This window comes from Phymastichus coffea, unplaced genomic scaffold (assembly GCF_024137745.1).
Source record: "Phymastichus coffea isolate CEN01 unplaced genomic scaffold, Cenicafe_Pcof_1.1 PCOF00011, whole genome shotgun sequence".
Taxonomy (NCBI): Eukaryota; Metazoa; Arthropoda; class Insecta; order Hymenoptera; family Eulophidae; genus Phymastichus; species Phymastichus coffea.
This window is the reverse complement of record NW_026706822.1, coordinates 8,102,205-8,122,957: the sequence shown is the minus strand read 5'-3', so window position 1 is coordinate 8,122,957 and position 20,753 is coordinate 8,102,205. Positions and strand designations below refer to the sequence as shown.

At 41.5% G+C, this 20,753-nt stretch overlaps 1 protein-coding gene across 5 annotated transcripts in view; it reads left to right on the top strand.

Annotated features, from left to right (window-relative positions):
• LOC131672074 (potassium voltage-gated channel unc-103) overlaps positions 1-20,753 on the top strand; it is a 1,608,120-nt gene that overhangs the window by 557,262 nt on the left and 1,030,105 nt on the right. The window lies entirely within an intron of this gene.

The window sequence follows — 20,753 nt, the reverse complement described above, 5'->3', positions numbered from 1 at the left end:
AATAACTCAATTAAGAAAATAAGTAAGTACTATTTGTTTATGAATAATAGACAACGCGAGGCGAAGAACACGCGTCTATATATATATATATATATATATATATATATATATATATATATATATATATATATTTCTAATTTCGCTCGATGATTTACTCATGTACTTGAGCTTTATAAAATAAATTTTATAAATCCTATTAAACGCGCTTGAGTATATCCATATGCTTCCCCGTTATTGTTTATTTTATATATGACCGATTACGGATAAATATATACGAATACGTCCGATCGAATATCTCACGATCGCGGTATTGGAAGCCCGGATTCAAATCTACGATTTCGTTATTAACGCGCGAACGGAACGGGCTGCCTGAGAGCCTGCTGCCGCCCGAGTCAAAGGCCGCTCGGCTATTAAAGGCCTACACACGGGACAAATTCGCCTCGCGCGAATTGTCACCTATCTTATGCATTCTTATATGTTGTTCAACAATTTTCAAAAATAGCAGGTAGCAAAAGCACGTCCATCTTCAAATAGAGATCAGAATATAATTCTAAATCTATCTTTTTCCTAATGATACCAAAAATATACTGTCTCAGTTAAACTATTTAAATTTTGAATATATTAGTATGGAAAAACTCCTTTTCTTTTAAGTAAATTAATTTGATCTGCAGTATAATTATCTTTCTCAAATTCTCGTTATACGATATCTATCTGAAGTAAGTGAGAGGCCAACTTATCTAGAGATGATGGCGTAAATCGAAAGGAATCGATAATCGAAAGCTAATCGGACTGTTTGCAACATCTTTTGTGAAAGATATGTAACGTTCTTTGTTTTCCGTGAGATCAGAGATTATTCCCTTAAACTCTGCATTAAAAGCAATTTCTTTTATAATAAAATGATAGTCAAAGCATGTAAAGTTATGAATTACTACGAGGGTCGCTTGAAAAGTTCATGCAAAGTTAGAGAGATGGCGCTACTAGTGCGTATCAAGGTTATTTTTAGTTAGTGGCATATCTTGGAAGAGCACACACCAAGTTTCAGCCAGATCAGCCAATTACTTTGCGTTTTACATTCGTTTCAATCAAAGAAATCGAGTGGTTGTAAAAAAATGGATGAAAAAGAATTTCGTGTATTGATTAAACATTACATTTTCAAAGGCAAAACGCCTCAGAAGATTAAACAAATGTTTGATAAACATTATGGTGATTGTGCACCTTCGATTAGAATGGTTTATAAGCGGTTTCCAAATTTTCGGAGTCGCCATATGAGCACAAAAGACGCTGAACGTTCTGGACGCCCTGTTGAGGTTACCACTTCAGAAATCATTGATAAAATCCATGATTTGGTGTTGGCTGACAGAAGAGTGAAGGTGCGTGAGATTGCTAGTACTGTAGGCATCTCGAGCGAACGGGTACATAATATTTTGCACCAACATTTGGACATGAAAAAGCTATCCGCTAGATGGGTGCCGCGATTGCTCACGATTGACCAAAAACGAGATCGTGTGAAGTGTTGCAAGAATGGTTTGCAGCTGTTCTAGCAAAATCCGCAAGACTTTAAGCGTCGTTTCATCACTGTAGATGAAACATGGATTCATCACTACACTCCTGAGACCAAAGAATAATCTAAACAATGGGTTACCAAGGGGGAATCTGCTCCGAAAATGGCGAAGACAATTCCTTCGGCCGGGAAGGTTATGGCGACTGTCTTTTGGGATTCACAAGGAATAATCTTCATCGACTATCTGGAAAAGGGTAAAACCATTACAGGCGAATATTATTCATCGTTATTGGATCGTTTGAGAACCGAGTTGCTAGAGAAACGTCCACGATTGTCCCACAAAAAAGTCCTTTTCCACCACGATAATGCGCCAGCTCACGCCTAAGCAGTTGTGGCCGCAAAACTGATGGAGATAGGGTTCCAACTCGTTTCACATCCCCCCTATTCTCCAGACTTGGCTCCGTCGGACTACTATTTGTTCCCTAATATGAAAAAATGGCTGGCGGGGAAAAGATTTTATTCAAACGAGGAGGTGATTGCAGAAACGAATGCCTATTTTACAGACTTGGACAAATCCTATTATTTGGAAGGGATTAATGGAAGTAGAGCAGCGTTGGATGAAGTATATAAGCCTAAAAGGAGACTATGTTGAAAAATAAAAAAGATTTATTAAAAAAAATCAAGCGGTTTTTATTTTTGCACGGACTTTTCAAACGACCCTCGTATTAGTATTAAAGCAGAATTTTTAGAATTGAAATCGCGATGATTGTAAGCTGCACCTATAACTTTTCCTGTTAAATGAGAATGATTTCGAACTCTATTGTCTTTCTCTTGAAAACATTGTTTAGAAATGTGACATCTTCTTGCTATTATGAATGTATGTTCATTAAAAAACGACAAATCCATTTCTATAGCATTGGCATACACTTCTTCTAATTGAGTTAGTAAAAATTTCAATTATTTAACAAACCATAATACTGGCGATTCGTCTTCGTTGGTCTCTTTTCTATAAGATTTATACATATTCATCAATATATTCATTCTGCATTAAGAGTAAGTTGACCTGTTTAGTTTGTTATGAACTCGTTACGTAACATGGTGAGACTTCATATTTTTTTCTATATTTTTTAGATATATAAAAATTTATTGATATATTATTTAATTGTTCAAGTTTAGGATTTCATATATATCAAACAAATCATATTTGCTTTTCATTTTTACAGGAAAGTTTATACCGTCAAAATTCAATTCTTTCTCATAATGGTTATAAGTATATAAACCTCTGCCACGGAGACTAAATAAAGGAATGAGATTGACTGAATAATCAACAAGTATTGTTGCAGGGAAATACTGAAATGGAAATATACTTGATATCTAACTATATACAATTATATACAATTTATCAATACTTAGATTTTATCTATACCTGAAACTACATAAGTAGTCGGTTTCACTGATAATTCATAACAAAAGAAAAAGAATATTAAACGTAACATACTGTCTTGATTCCCTTCTAATTTTTTAAATGATAAAAGAAAAATATATATATACTCACCAACAAAATAATTACAGTAGCGCTCGGAGAGCGCTAGTCCCTTGCTTTATCAGCAAAGGACTCCGAGGGGTGGGCATATCACGTCAATACAAAGAAAACGTACGTGACGAACTATGATAAGTAAATGTCACACATAACTGGTTATGGTAACTAACCGGGTATCGGTAATTTAATTTCCTATCGTATCAACCCTCCCGGGAACATTTGTAAATCTATCTAGCAGGATAGATTAGTCTAAGCACGTTCTCCATAATATTTCCGCGAATATTACTCACCGTATATTAATTCGGCGAAAACACAGGAAGGGGCACATCAGTCTATGGTATAAAAAGGCTGGATCGGGATCCGCAAATAGCAGTTCAGTTCACACAATACACAGTTCGCGCAGTTCATACTATAGTTTACATTAGCGCTTATATTAGCACTCACACCCTAGTACTGGTACTTATACTAATTTAGTTATTTCTAAGTCTCGCTATCCGGCTACTCAGAACCGTAATTATACTCTGCTAAGCATTACAAATTTGTCTTTAAACAATAAATCGTAAATCAAGCGGAAACACCTGAGACTGTTTGTAAAAACCTCTTCTGAAATCCAACCCTAACAAGATAAGAAACTAAGTTATCTACCTAAAAACGTTACATATAATAAAGGCGCTATCCCTTTAACCAACCTCTGCATAACTTCTGACTAAGATCCAACTTTTACCAAGGTGACAGTATTTTAAACATTATTACGTCTAGCCGTAACATCTCTTCGCCGAGACATAACAATTAGGGGCCCCTCATTCTTGGTAATTAGGATCTTATCGCAAAAAAATTACAATGGTCGAAATACCTTACGAACCAAAACTAATTACACTCAAAATACTAATTCAAAAAATTAGCGAAATAGAACCAAACTTTGCGACAAACAGGGAACCTACGCTTATAGAATGTCTCGCATATCTGCATCAAAGACATCCACCTACCAAAACAAAGTAAATTACCCGAGTCGAGGAATTACAAAGATTAAAATATAATTTACAAGACTACATTGATACAAACCCATTGGACTTTTTATGTAAAGATGACCTAATATTCGACATCCTCATTGAAATGACTAGTAAAAATTTAAATCCAGCATTCCCCCTTAACGCTATTACGGATATAAACTTCGAAAAATTAAAATTAGATAAAACTAAAATTCCATTACTTGAGCTCATTGAAAATCAAACAGGTTACGAAACAGCAATTGAAAATTCAGACACGTATACCGCACCCATTACAAACGTGTCTATGACTAATAAACCATCCGCTTCCAAATCACCAGAAATAGCTCATAATAAATAGGAAAAAGTTGATTTCACTCCAACTCGACATTTTGCCACTACAAACAAAACTAATTTTGAAAGCAGCCTATTTACTACGTATTATAAGCCGGGGACTTTCAGAACAGGACTAATGAATTCCACACAAAACATAGTATCGCCAATAAAAAATTTTAGCTTGAAAGACGCTGTTAACTTCGTACATAAATTCGATGGATTTAACATACCTTTTCACTTATTTATCGACGGTTGTCGAGAGGCACGCAGCATAGTCCCAACAATCAATGAAAATGATCTCACCAAGTTAATTAAAATCAAACTAAGCTGTGAGACACTTAAAAGCGTGCAAAGAAAAACGTTTGATAATGTAGAACAAATGATTAAATTTTTAGACCTACTGTTCAGATCAACAAAAACTTGTAATCAATTAATAGGCGAATTAGCAACCTTAACCTGTTAACCGAGCGGGACGTATAAATACGTCCAAAGTAAACAACAATAAGTACGGGTAGGACATGTGAATACGTCCTCGATATTTATACAGGGTGTCCCATTTTAAAGGAACCAACCCGAACTCTTCGACGGTTGGCGTTGTACAAAAAAAAGTTCAGACAACAGTTATTTGGGACAATGGGGGCAACCTTTCTGTGAAATCCGATTTGGCCTTAAGATTAATTTTCAAGGTCATTTGAAGGTCAAAGTCATTTTTTGAATAGGAACCTATATTTTTTATCCCGGATTCGGAAAGAGCGGAAAATTCTACGTTTAGATAACGTATTTTATGTGGGGTGCGATTACCCCCCCCCCCCCCCCGCCTAAGGTCATGTAGGAGTCAAATTTATGATTTTCTTCATCTATGCACAGGGATGATCGGGCAAGAGTAAGGTTAATTGTAATAACCCAACAACTCGATAACACAATAATCCAATATCCCGATAACCCCAATATAATTCAATAACCCCAATATCCCAAAAAAATTATAGTATCAAACAACAGTGACCTTGAGCTTAAACTTCAGGTTGATTTTCAAAGTCGACTTTATGTATTCAAAGCCTTCATGAGAAGTGTCATTTTCCATTTTGTGGGATAAAATGTTATTTCCATTCTTTTTTCTAGTGTGATTCCGGACAAGCCTACAAAGTTTCAACTAAATTGTTTAATAACACTTTTTTAGTATTGTTTATGACAATAGTGATTCGCGAACAGCTCTTTTCAGGATAGTTCAAGTGTAATTTTCTTAGTCGATTTAAAAGGAGGGAATATGCCGGATTATTCGAGAAACGAAATGGTTGATATTCTGTTGTCTCTCGGGGCATGTCAGGCCGAAATCGTGCTGCGGCAAGGTATTACCGCCAAAATTACCCAGGGAGGCTTCACTACCCGAACCACGTGAGAATCCGAATCATCGAGCAAAGAGAGAGACGTCGACCCCGAATACGCAGAAATCGTCGTCGCATTATGATGCCGAACAACGATGATCCACGAATTCTCGTCGTTTTAGCAATGGTTGATTTGGATCATCATATCTCGTTGCGTGAAATTCAGAGACGTACTGGAATCCCAAGATCAACAGCCGCTCGATTTTTGCGGCTGTACAGATTTCATCCGTATCACATAACTTTGACTCAAGCTTTGATGCCAAATGATCTCCGCCGCAGACTCGAATTCTGCAATTGGGCACAAGCAAGGATTCGTGAAGATCCTGAATTTTTCAGATACGTCATGTTTTCGGACGAAGCTACATTTCATGGTAATGGGCAACTCAATCGCCATAATAGTCATTATTGGTCTATCCAGAACCCTCATTGGGTACGTCATGTTGATAATCAGCATAGATGGAGCCTCGTAGTTTGGTGCGGTATAATAAATGGTTATCTGATAGGACCTTATTTTTTCGATGGGAATGTCAACGGCGCAGCATATCTTGATTTTCTGCAGAATGAATTACTAGAATTATTGGACGATGTGGACTTGGAAACCAGAAGACAATTATGGCTTCAACCAGATGATGCACCGTGTCATCGCTCACTAATGGTTCGTCACTTCTTGAAACAACGATACCGAAGACGATGGATAGACATTGGTAGACATTAATGAGTGATATCCAAGATCACCAGATCTGACAAGTCCAGATTTCTTTTTATGGGGCTATTTGAAAAATGTTGTTTATGCACAGCAACCAACAACACGGCAAGATATGATGCAACGCATCATATAAGCTTACAGAGTTATTTCGCGTCACGTTTTGATGTCCACAGTTGAAAATTTTGAACATCGAATTCAACACTGCATAAATTTGAACAGGGGTATTTTTGAACATCTTATGAGATAAATGTTTGTGTTACAATCTTGACCATAACTCTATCTGTAGTCAATGTCTTGTCTTGATCGGCTGAGCATTCCCACCTTGCCTTCATTGGCTGGGTAATCAATACCTTGCTTTCACTGGCTGGGTAATCAATACCTTATTAACCTCACCCTTGCCCCGGTGGGATGAGGGAGTGAACCACTCCCCCAACATAATACTTTATCTAAATGTAGAATTTCCCGCTCTTTTCGAATCCGGGATCAAAAATGGGGGTCCTTATTCAAAATATCTCTTGGTTATTGAGTTATTGGGGTTATCGAGTTATTGGTTATTGGAGTTATTGGGTTATTACAATTAACCTTACCCTTGATCATCCCTGTGCATATATGAAGAAAATTATAAATTTGACCTCTACATGACCTTAGACGAGGGGGAGGGGTTAACCGCACCCCACAAATAATACGTTATCTGAACGTAGAATTTTCCCCTCTTTCCGAATCCGGGATCAAAAATATGGGTTCCTATTCAAAAAATGACTTTGACCTTCAAATGACCTTGAAAATTAATGTTAAGGCCAAATCGGATTTCACAGAAAGGTTGCCCCCATTGTCCTAAACAACTATTATCTGAACAATTTTTTTGTACAACGCCATCCGTCGAAAATTTCGGGGTGGTTCCTTTAAAATGGGACACCCTGTAGTGCGCCCTGGAACGGGCGGGACGTATATTTTACTCCTACTATGGTAATACGTCATTCATACACGTCTTAGTGGAAAAGGACGTACCCGTTATATGTTGCGTAATTAGATAGGGATTTCCCCGGTTAACAGGTTAAAATAAAAACGTGGTGAGAATGTAGTCACATTTTCTAATAGAGTGAAAACAGTAGCTGACGAACTTTTTGAAGCAGCAGTAAGGGAAATCGAAACTATGCTGGATTTAAAAGCCAACTTGAAAAAGATAAAGTAAAATTCTTCATCCGCGGTTTATATTGGGTCATCAAAGCGCGTATGGGGGAAGCCGAAAATTTAGAATTAGCCACAACTAAAGCAATAGAAATTGAACGAGAATTCAACGTACAGCAACCTGAAGAAATAACCGAAACAATAAAAACGCTAATCTAACTTAAAATAGAGCCGGTTCGATTAATGAAAGCGGAGGATACTAACACCTGCCAAATTTGCAATAGGCCAAAACACACAGCTAAAGACTGTTGGTATCGGATACCACAAAATCAAAATCAGACTCGGCTAACTACGCAACAGCAACGGCAGCAGCCCAAACAGCAGCCATGGGCGGAGCCTCGCGCGGCAGCTAACAATAGCACTAGTCCCCGCTCTAACCATCAGCCACATTAGGCCACCCAATATCAAGTAAAAACAAACGCCCAAGTCAATTTAAATTCGCAAGAAAAATTGAAACACACTAATTCCTCGATTTGCAATTACTGTAAAGAAACGGAACACTGGAAGAGTGATTGCGAAAAACAAAAACTCAGAAATCAAAAATTACAACAGGCGGAAAAAGACAAGGGTTCCCAGACACTCGGCCCTGCCGGGAGTCCCTGTAAATACAGCGCCTCAAACGTCGCACGCACAAAAAATTATTCTTTTACAGCTTAACAATCAGTCACCCACAATACAGCTTGAAATAAATACAACTAAACAAAAATTTAGCTTTATCGTAGACACCGGGGCAGCAGTCTCACTACTTAAAATTTCAAGCAAACCAGACAGTTTCCATATAAATATTTTAGACAGATACGAACTACGAGGGATCTCGCAAGAAAGTATCTCGACAAATTTCATTAACCTTTCATAACTTTGTACTAGATTTTCATCTAGTACCGGAAAATTTTCTTTTATTAGAAGACAATGTAATAAGAAGCGAGTTATTAAAAAAGTACAGAGCGCATATTGATTACGTCAGGAATCTCTTAAAAATTAACGACTAGTTTTTCCTAATGCTCACCGAAAGTAAATCCTGTTACATTGGAGCTATCCTCGTAGCAAAAAAAATTAACCAGGCACCCAGCAAGATACCTTTTGCAAACGAAGGGCAGGCACAGCCTGGCGATAACTCGTCGTATTCGTTCGACGGCCCTAGCGGGAAACTGCCGAACTTAGCGGTCGAAACTCAGAGGACGAACGCACCTGTATACAAAACCCATGTAAAAAAAATGGTGACGATGCCATAAAACAGAATGACACACTGACTCCTAAAGAGAATACACCTCAGCTTTCTGAAAATAAAATCAGAGAAACACAAAAAAAATCAGAATCCAACAATCTGTACAACCTGTCTGTTAACGGCTTTTCCGAGAACTCAAAAAAAATTAACTCTGTATCTGTAACTTCTGGCATGCGCATGCAAACTCTGGAAAACGAATCCGATTTACTCTGCGATTTAAACAAAGTATCAGAAATGATTAAAAAATCAGAAAAATCAGAATCAAATTATCCGCTAATACAAGAATTAACTAACAGTATTATTAGTTGTTTAAATAATAAAGAATCTGAAATTAATAGCGATCGCGTATACTTGCTCGAAATATTAAATAGATACCTCGATCCAATTATTAAATCACAAAGTAACTTACAAAAACCAAATGTAGTTAGTAATGCATTAAATATATTATTAACAGCTCGCTCGATTATTAGAGGAAAAGTACCTAGACTGCTTGTTAACCCAGAAATTAATAATCATCATGAAAGAGTCAAACAGTTACTTCAATTGATTAAATTGGACCATATAAAATAAGATCAATGAAAAAAATTGAAGAAATCATCGAAAATTACAGCGACAGATTTTTTGTTAAGGGCGACAAGCTCGGAGCCACGAGTGTTATCGAGCACGAGATCTATACTACCTCCGAAGTAGCAATCAGACTCCGACAGTTTAGGCACCATCTGCAGATCAGTAAATTTATAAATGAACAAATGCAGGAATTATTAGAAAGAGGGATTATCGAAAAATCAACTAGCGCATACTGCGCGCCAGTCTTTTGCGTGCCCAAAAAGAATACGGAAGATGGCGAACCGCAACCACCACGCATCGTATTTGACTATCGCCCGCTAAATAAAATTATTCCGGATTATAATTTCCCAGTCCCTCTACCTGTCGACTTATTTGAACGAATGGCCGGTGCGCAACTATTCTCATCATTCGATATGTATTCATCATATTGTGGCGGAGCGCGCACGGCATATTTTCGATGTTCGATTGTGAAGTTGCCGTCGTAGAGCTGATTTTGTTATATTCGACGCGCCAATGTTTCTACATGATTTTTCTTTAGTCGTTATTATGACAGCCAAATCATAATCACATATTAATAAAGCTATTTACTATATATTGTCTCTACACATTCATTCTCTTCATTGGTGACCCCGAATTAAAGTATATTTAAAAAAAAAAGAAAGTTAACTTTTGAGAGTGAAGAATGGTGTTACCCCGAGACAACCAGCAAGAAGAGCTCAGTGCACAACTCGAATAGTTTCGCCTCGACAACGAGCGACTCACTCGGGAACTGGCTCAGCAGCAGGAGCAACAACTGCAACAACAGCGACAGCAGAACAATGATGGCCTTGCAGCAGGCGGCGCACCCGCCCCAGTTAACCCCATCCCTGCATCGGCAGTTCATCGTGTTGCTGTCAAGCTGCCGCCCTTTTGGTCGGACCGGCCTAGCATGTGGTTCGCGCAGGCGGATTCGCAATTCATTATCTCCAACATCACAAACGAAGTAACAAAATTCCATTACGTCGTTTCACAATTGGATACTCGTATAGCTGTCGAAGTTGAGGATGTCATCGTCAATCCGCCCGCCGATAATCCGTATACTTTTTTGCGCACCAAACTGATTGAGCGTTTGTCTGCCTCAGAGGAACAACGCGTGAGGCGCCTGATTAGTGAGGAGGAACTAGGTGATCGCAAACCCTCGCAGTTCCTTCGCCACCTTCGCACGCTTATTGGCACGACAGTCATCCCGGATAACCTCTTGCGTCAGTTTTGGCTCCAGCGTCTTCCGTCTCACGTTCAAGCCATCATCACTGCGCAAATGACGGCTCAACCGACTTTGACCCTCGATAATCAGTCCGAAATCGCTGACAAAATCATCGAGGTGTCTCCAGCAACGCCTTTATCCGTCCGAGCCACCTCTGTTTCAACGTCCACCGAACAAGAAGTATCAAACAACGCGTTGATTTGTGCCATCGAATCGTTGTCAAAGGAAGTCGCAGAGCTTCGTAGAAATCGAAGCAACAGCCGAGGACGTCAACGCAGCCAATATAAGCAAGATTTCAGTCCTGATTCATCTCGTCTGTGTTGGTACCATCGCAAATTCCAGGAAAAAGCTACGAAGTGCACCAAGCCGTGTGCTTACAAACCGGGAAACGACTACGGCAGTTCGTAAGGACGGCGTCGAACTGTTTGTCTCCGGGCAGCCGTCTCTTCGTGACCGATCAGACCTCCAAGCGCAATTTTCTCGTTGACACAGGGTCTGATATTTGTTGTTATCCTCGTCGTTTTCTTCGTCAGCGTTCTTCTCCTACTAATTTTAACTTGGTTGCAGCGAACGGCAGTGCAATTAAGACGTACGGCTATCTCCCGCTTAATCTTAATTTTGGTTTGCGGAGGGAGTTCAAATGGAAGTTTGTCATCGCTGACGTTGATGTCCCAATCATCGGTTCGGATTTTCTGTCGCACTTCCATTTGCTACCTGATTGTCATATGAAACTTCTCGTTGATGGTACCACTAATTTACGAACAAACGCTCAGGTAAAAAAAGTTTTTCAGCTCAGTGTGAAAACCGTCGCAATGTCTTCTTCGCCCGAATTTTCTCATATTCTCGCTGAATTTCCTGATTTGACTCATCCTTGTGGTAAAGATTGTGAGATTAAACACAATACTGTTCATTACATTCACACTACTCCAGGTCCTCCAGTCTCTAGTACTCCTCGTCGATTAGCTCCGGACAAACTCAATGTCGCCAAGAAACAATTTAAGGACATGGTCGAGGCTGGCACAGCCCGCCCTTCTTCAAGTTGTTGGTCGTCACCGTTGCATTTAGCTCCAAAAGGCGAGTCGGACTGGAGACCCTGTGGTGATTATCGTCATCTCAATAGCCGTACTATTCCGGATCGTTATCCTGTTCGGCACATCCACGATTTCACAAGTAATTTAGATGGTTGCACGATGTTTTCAAAAATCGACCTTGTCAAAGCGTATAACCAAATTCCTGTTTTCGTTGACGACATTTGCAAAACTGCCATTACTACACCATTCGGTCTTTTCGAATTTCCTTATATGACGTTCGGTCTTCGTAACGCAGGTCAAACTTTCCAACGCTTTATGGATGAAGTTTTGTTCGGTTTAGATTTTTGCTACGCTTATATTGACGACATATTAATTTTCTCTCGTTCTATTGATGAGCATAAAAAGCACCTCAGAATTGTTTTCGAGCGTCTTTCTCGATACGGTGTCTTAGTTAATGCGTCAAAATATGTTTTCGGTGTTCCGGAACTCAATTTTATTGGATATATTGTATCTTCGAGCGGTATTCAAGCTCCGCATGAGCGTATCACGGCAATTCAAAATTTTTCTTTGCATCAAACTGCGCAGGGCTTACGTCGTTTTCTCGGTATGATGGATTTCTATCGACGATTTATTCCGCACGCTTCTGAGTTTGAAGCACCACTTCACGACGCACTAAGTAACCCACCTTTGAAAGGTAAGCAAAAGGTACCATGGACTCAAGAGCTTGAAAAAGCTTTTCAAGCTTGCAAAGATTGTCTTTCCTCGGCTACTCTTTTAGTTCATCCACGAATTGGTGTACCTCTCGGTATATTCGCTGACGTTTCGGGCTTTGCTGCTGGCGGAAGTTTTCAGCAGTTTGTTAATGGTTCTTGGCAGCCGCTCGCATTTTTCTCAAAAAAGTTGACTCCTAAACAAGCGCAGTTACCGGCATATTACCGGGAACTTCTTGGTACATATATGACAGTCCACCATTTTCGTCATTTTCTCGAAGGACATCACTTCACTATTTTCACCGATCACAAACCTTTAATTTATGTTTTCGGACAAAAGCGTGACAATTTACCTCCTGTGCAAAGAAATCAGGTTGCATTTATTTCTGAATATACTACAGATATTCAACATATCAGCGGGGCAGATAACGTAGTTGCAGACGCTCTTTCCCGCATTGAGGCAATTTCAAAACCATTGAACTACGAGTCATTGGCAAGATTTCAAGAAGACGATGAAGAACTCAAGACTTTTCTGAATCAACATACGTCTCTTCAGCTTAAGAAGATCAAAGTTTCTGGATGTCAAGGATCAGTGTACTGTGACGTTTCATCTGGTAAGGCAAGACCTTTTATCTCTGCTCCATTTCGTCGTCAAGTTTTTGAACAGCTCCACAGCCTCAGTCATCCTGGAGTCAAAACGACCGTGAAACTTATTAGCGATCGTTTTGTTTGGCCTTCCATGCGGAAGGATTGCCGTATTTGGGCTCGAGCTTGCTTGGATTATCAACGTTCTAAAATTTCACGTCATGTGAAATCATCTATTGGCATTTTCGATCTTCCAGCTCATCGTTTTTCGCATGTTCACGTCGATATCATTGGTCCTCTGCCTTCCGTTCGCTCTTTTAGGTACTGTCTGACTGTTGTCGATCGTTTCACTCGTTGGCCGGAAGTTTTCCCACTTGAGAACATCACTGCAGAATCTGTCGCTCAAGCATTCCTCAGCGGTTGGATTTCTCGTTTTGGTTGTCCTCAAATCGTTACAACAGATCGAGGTTCTCAATTTACTTCATTTTTGTTTCGTGTACTCGACGATTATTTCAGCATCAAGCACAAATATACCACTAGTTGGCACCCTCCAGCTAATGGCCTCGTCGAGTGTCTTCATCGACCTCTTAAGGCTGCTATTATGGCTCATTCTGATGTAAACTGGGTTGAAGCTCTTCCTCTCGTTCTTCTTGGTATTCGCTCTGCTTTCAAAGCCGATATTAATTCATCATCGGCTGAATTAGTCTACGGCGAACCTCTACGTCTCCCAGGCGAGTTTATTTCAGCCAACGCTCAGACCGCTGAAGATCATCCGACTTTCCTGGCCGCTCTTCGTGATCGCATGGCTCGCCTAAGACCAACGCCAGCATCAAGACATTCAAAGCCTGGAGTTTTCGTTTACAAGGAACTTCGAGACTGCACGCACGTATTTTTACGTGAAGGGCCAGAACGACGATCTCTGCAACAACCATACAGAGGCCCTTTCGAAATTATTGACCGCAACGATAAAACTATGACTCTAAAAATTAACAACAAACCAAACCAAGTTACGATTGACAGATGTGTACCAGCGTTTATTTTAAATGAACCACCACCAGTTTTCTCATCACCATCGAAGCCTACGCCCTCATCTTCACCACCAGTTGAGAAGCCTCTGCCTCCACCTGCATCACTATTAAAAAAGCCAGAGCGGACAACTCGTTCCGGAAGACGTGTGCATTTCCCGGACCGTTTCCAACCCTGACCTTTTTCACTCCGCAGGGGGGTAGTGTGGCGACGCGCGCACGGCATATTTTCGATGTTCGATTGTGAAGTTGCCGTCGTAGAGCTGATTTTGTTATATTCGACGCGCCAATGTTTCTACATGATTTTTCTTTAGTCGTTATTATGACAGCCAAATCATAATCACATATTAATAAAGCTATTTACTATATATTGTCTCTACACATTCATTCTCTTCAATATCATCAGATACGCATTAAAAAGAAACACAGGCATAAAACGGCATTCCAATGTGAGTCAGGCCTATATCAGTTTTGTCGCTCGCCCTTTGGACTGAAAACTAGCGCACTAGTTTTTCTGTCACTAATAAATATACTAGTATCAGACTTAAAAATTGTAGTAGCATTTTTCGATGATATTTGCGTATATTCTAAAACATTCGACGAACACTGCGAGAGCATCATCGAGTTAATGAAACGCCTTCGTGAAACTAAGCTGGCCCTTCATCCGAAGAAATGCAAAATTCTAAGTCCGGAAATCGAATATCTCGGACATATAATCTCGAAAGACGGACTACGCCCGTGCAACGACAAACTGCGCGCAGTAAAAGAATTCTCGGTCCCACGCACGCCAAAGAATGTTAAACAAGGCTCGGCCTGGCAGGATACTATAGACGATTCATAGAAAATTTTGCTAAAATCGCCAAACCACTTACTATTCTATTAAAGAAACGCCAGCCGTTCGTTTGGGCGGAAGAGCAGCAAAGAGCTTTCGAGACACTACGCGATAAATTATGTGAACCTCTGGTGCTCAGACACCCGGATTTCGACAGGACATTTTTTCTTACCACTGACGCATCCAAAATCGGAATCGCAAGGTCGCTTTCCATTTCGTCATTTGATGACGAAGAGCGAGAACACGCTGTAACATACATCTCACGTACCCTCACACCTGCTGAAAGTAATTACCCTGCTATGTGACTCGAACTATTAGCAATAGTATGGACTATTTCACAATTCAGACCTTATCTGTACGGTCGATAATTTATCATCATTACTGACCATAGACCTTTGGTACATTTATACTCGATAAGCGACCAAATTTAAAAATCAACGATAAAAACCAAATTCACAAGCAAATCATCAGCGACTATTGTTACAAAATTTTAATTTCGAAGTCAGATATAAAAAAGGCGCGTCGAATGTCAATGTAGATGCACTCTCTCGAAATCCTATACAGGAAGTCGAACAGCTCAATAAGCATTTACAAGCAACTAGGCAAGATCCGGTTCAAACGCTGGTCTTGACAGCTGAACTAGACGATGACACCAAAAGGCCAGGAAATACGCACGCCATGACTACGCGACGCGCAAGGGGTCGATAACCAAGTACAAAATACTTGGAAGCCATCAAGTTCCTCCTGTCGCGTCAGAAAAAGAATCCGCCTCTTTAGGAAGTAGACATGCCAGTAACGGAAGCAGACACGAATACTAATTATCCTACAGTTACTAAAAACACGTACTGCTCCGAAGGTAATAAAATTAGCACACAATATAATACGCATAATGAAGACTCTAAAAATAAACAGGATACACAACCAAAACAGGATGTGACCTTTTTAAAAGACGTGATGCTTGAAGACTCAGTCAACTCCCCTACCGAACCCATAACTTTACCCAATGAAAACATTATCTATTGTCGGGACGCACTATTTATGAGGTGAGACAATTACTTATACTTCACTGACACCTTTGGTACCCCCCTGGATGAAGGTGCACTCAACTTATTTAAACATGATAAACTACCACAAATGAACAAATTACAATTAGCCGTTCCCACTGTAATCAAAATAGGGAACAAGATGCATTTTATTATCCCAATCCGTCGTTGTTTTCGGTATTTGCGCCTGGGTGTCCGAAGCGTCTGTGGTCCTCGTGTAGCGCGGTTGCATCGCACATGCGTCTTCAAGATCTCGCGATAAGCTGGCATATTTTTTCGGCTACCTGTGCCGCGTCTGGGCCAGGGTCAGCTGTGATGCATGTGCGATAAGCCGGCACGCCCTTATCAACATGTGTCTAATAACCGCCCGCGGTGCGGCATGTGCGGGGTCCGACCGTGCGACGCGCTCGCATTTCAAGCAGCGCTCTTTGTCTCTCTACCGCGTCGCGGGCCCTTAGCGCGGGGAGGAGTGGGAATGCTTCGCGCTTATAAGTCGAGCATCGCTTTCCCGTGAGTTTAGTTTTAAGTTCGTACGTCTTCTTTGACGGATCGGAACTTGTCTAACGCTCCTAGACAAGTCATTGTTCTGTGCGCTGCGGTGACAGTTTTTCGTAAGCCAGAAAATTGTTCGTCGTGGTACCAGCGAGAATACCAACCATCACCACGACCAATAGCTACTGGGCCACGGACAGAGCGACCTGCTGTCGTAGGTGAGGGTGCGACCAGCCCTCAAAAGTGCCTCCAACTACGCGGCTCTACGCCTATCAATTCACTCAGGCGACGCTGTAGCGAGGGCTGTCCCCGTTCCCGAGGCTTCGGGGCTACACCGTGCCTTATATCACGGAGGCACTTTCTCTCTCTCTCTTCCTCTCTTACAAGTCCTGAGGCAACTGGTAAGTAAAACGGATTGTCCACGGACTGCGCGCGCGCATACGCGGAAAATTGTAAGGGCGAGAGCCGAAGGCGAGCGACGCCTCTGCGTCGGACTTGTATCGATGTTTGCGCTCTATATAGTTTTGTAGTTTATTAAAGTTTATCATTAAAGTTGCCGCATTTTAAAGGCTTTTCCCCACTTGTGACTGGAGTTTTTATGCCGGCTAGGTGCGGTCTATTCCCTAATCCGTGGGATATGTCTGCGTCTTTTCTCTGTAAATTGAACCTCCAAACAACATACACTTCCTTAATCCTAACTAGTACTCACTCTCTCTCTCTCTCCTGCATCTACTATTAAAGTTTATTTGTGACGGTGTAGGCTGGTCATGGCCTGCACCGTGTGCTTATCTCCCTCTCCTTCTTAGGCAAAAGGGCGCACGGCCGGCATCAAGCGCACGTTTTTATCACGTGCCTGATGCCTGCCCCTTTTTCATTTTCAGCAACGCACGAGAGCGGAGGACGAGGCCAGGGACGCGACGACACTGCCGAATATTGAGAGTGCGAGAGAGAGAGAGAAACTATAGTTTAGGTTGGGCTTGGCGCGCGGCACTTGTCGCGACCGGCATAGCCGCGTGCCGCCGATTAGGAGGCGAGTGGTGGGAGACGGCGTGAGAAGCCGGCTTGCAGAGACTCGCGACAGTTAGTGAGGTGTACGCACGCGAGAGCAATCAGCCGCGAGTTACTCGGTGACCATTGCTGCGAAGTCTGCCCTCCCCTTTTTGTTCGGGAAGTTGTTGGCATTTTCTCGACAAAGTAGCCGGACAGATCCTCCTAGCCAGTGAAGCGATCGTCGGGAAGTTTTTCCGGCAAGAAGCCATCGCCAGGACGGCACTCGGCAGGTCCTCCTGCCAGATCGCCGGCCACACAAACAGCCAAGGATCTCCTTGTCAGGCCGCCGGTGGAACGTCTTCAGACCTTCAGCAACAGCGACGTCTACTAGCATCGGTCAGGTCACCTATTCTTCTCTCTCTCTATATTTCTTCCCTTTCTCGGCGACTCTCACGGTTCGCGTTGAGACGCCAGGCTTTCCCGAGCCGGCGTGGTTCTCGACAGTGCGTGATTCAAGTTATTGTTTAAGCCGGTTAACGAGGTGGCATGGCGCTAACGTGCCGGTCATCTCGTTTAGAATAAGTGCGCGTGTTGTTAATAGTAATAAGTGTTTGTATTCTCGTCGGCACTCGGGTAGTGCATTTGTAATAAACGTGTGTTAAGAAATTGTGTGTGTGAAATTCTTTTGCCTGTATCTCTCTTCCCTGCTTTGCTTGGAGCGACATACCGCCTCCCTAGCCTTCCCCCTTTACAAATAATTGGTGATAGTGATGAATTAATCGGCATTGCAGGCCGACACTATTACATATTCAGTCGTGAAAATAGAGAGACTACTGAAAACATTAGAAATTATATATACCTGGCACTGAAGTAATTAGTAATAAATTTAACTGAAAATAGAATTAAAACCGTCAGTATAGCCCAAAGTAAAAAAATTGAACTCGTCGATTTCTTTGAAATTTTACGAATGATAAAAAATACACTGGGTCCTTCTAAAGTCAAGATTATAGTATGTCAGGTACTTATAGTTTTCGCCCCTATCGAACATCGTCAACAAATAATCGAAGAGGCCCATTGTTCAGCGATAGGTGATCATAACGGTTGCAATAGAACTTACAAACGTATCAAGAATAAATACTACTGGGTACATTTGAAGGAAGATGTGCAAGGGTTCATTCAAAAATGCTTATCATGCCAATTGAGAAAATTAAATATTTAATATTAATTTGACATAATGTCAAACAAAAAATGATTATAACCGATACCCCGCCGGTTCCCGTTTTTTAAAGTCAGCATAGACGTAGTAGGCCCACTCGAACCTACCGAAACGGCAAACGCTTACTTACTTACCTGCATGTGCACGTTTACCAAATACGCCATAGCGGTACCCATGCCAGACCAAATAGCTACTATTGTAGCTGATAACCTTATTAAAAAACTAATATGTACCTTTGGAGCACCTAACGTCATAGTAAGTGACAGAGGCACTAACTTCACTTCAAAACTAATGAAACGTATTGCAGCTCGCTTCAAAATTAAGCATATTACTGCAACGGCTTATCACCCACAGGCTAACAATGTTGACCGAATTCATGTATCATTAATTGAATATCTAAAAATGTTCACTTCCAAGACGAAAAATTGGGACGAGTATGTCGAACTTGCTATATTTAATTATAATACAAGCTGGCACAGCAGCCACCAGTTCTCGCCATGGGAACTGCTGTTCGCTCGCAAGCCACGCCTACCAAGCGCAGAGCCCCTACTAGATCAAGATTTATTACCTACCTACGAAGGCTACGTGGAAAACTTGGTCAAACAATTACATAATCTAAAGAAAAAACCAAAATACAATATGATAAAAAACAAATCCTAGCAAATTCCAAGTCGCTCAATGGGTTTTTCTAAAAAGTGGCCCAAAGCCTCATAAACTCACAGGCAGTCACTTTGCCGGTCCCTACTTGGTCCTGGAAGTGGGAGGAAAAGAAAATATTAAAATAAAAATAAACGAAAAAGAAACTCAAACATTTCACGCCAATCGTTTAAAAAAATTATACATCGAAACAAGTAGTAATTGAAAAATTATGTTTCAGATGAAAGCAGTAATTCTCAGCATCTTTTTCCAACAATACTTCAAAATAGTCACTCCTATCATAGCCTACGATTGTTTTCAACGTTTTACTAACTTCACTACCTTCTCTCTTGTAGACATTGCTGAATGCGACATTCCTAATTCGATAATCAATTCTACTGTAACTGAAATATCTTTCCTCCAACTTAATGATTTTGTAACTGTAAAAGTTGTAACGGAGAATCTCGCTGACGACTGGAGCGATGCAGATGGCGCAGAAGAAGAGAAAGAAAGAGAGAAAAAGAGAGAGAGAGAGCTCGAATTGCGGATCGCCGCGGAAAAATTCGGGGAGTCTCTGCTAAGCTATGAACAGAGGAAGTCGCACGCGCGGATAAAACCGAAAGGTCACGGTTTTCCAAGTTGGCCCCGCGACCTCGTCGATGATCGTTCGTTTCGGAGACACGCCCGGTGCGCGGACGAGTATTAGAACGTGAGGCTGGGTCGCGGTCAGCCGTGTACCGAAGTATACCCGGCACCGGTGCGTGTGGGTAACCGGCGAGATGCGCGGGTGCGCGCTCGAGCAGTCTGGACGTGCTGCAGTACCGAGCAATAAAGAGGCGGCGGAGACAACAGCAACAACAATCAACGAGCGAGTTACAGATTGAGGCAGCAGTATTGTGGAGCGAATGAGGGAACGAGAAGGAGGATAATAGCGACGACAACAAACATCAGCGAGACGGTCAGCGGGGAGCACACCAGTGACGTCACGGTGCACAGCGCTCTAGCCGTCGGAGAGGTTGAAGATCGAGGTCGGTGCTGTGTTTTTCTCTCGTTTCTCTCTCTTGCATGTTTGGGCGCCAGCTTATGGCTGGTAGCACGGCAGACCTGCTGGCTACCTGTTGGTAGTCTATCGGCGGAAAGTGTTTGTTGGGCATTTATTATAATATTTAATGTTCACAAGGGAATCGGCAGGCTGACCAGCCACCGATTCACCTTCGCGTTCGCGTTTGTTATTGTGCCGCTCGTAGTGTGTAAGTCCGAGGTTGCCGTATTGTAATCGATTGTTGACAATTAAAAGACTAGTGTGTTAATCCGCTGTTGTGTTTATTCGCCGCTGTATCACTCCTCATCCCGATCTCGAATCTGTGCGTTTAACGTGGTCATGCTCGACACGTTATTCAGTCGTGAGAACGTCTTTTGCTTCCCGAATCCCCGAATAAATCATTTATGCGGACGGTCGCGAGCAACCCAGATGGGTACGGCCGGAATTCTCCGTTACAAAGTTTGTTATGCCAAAATA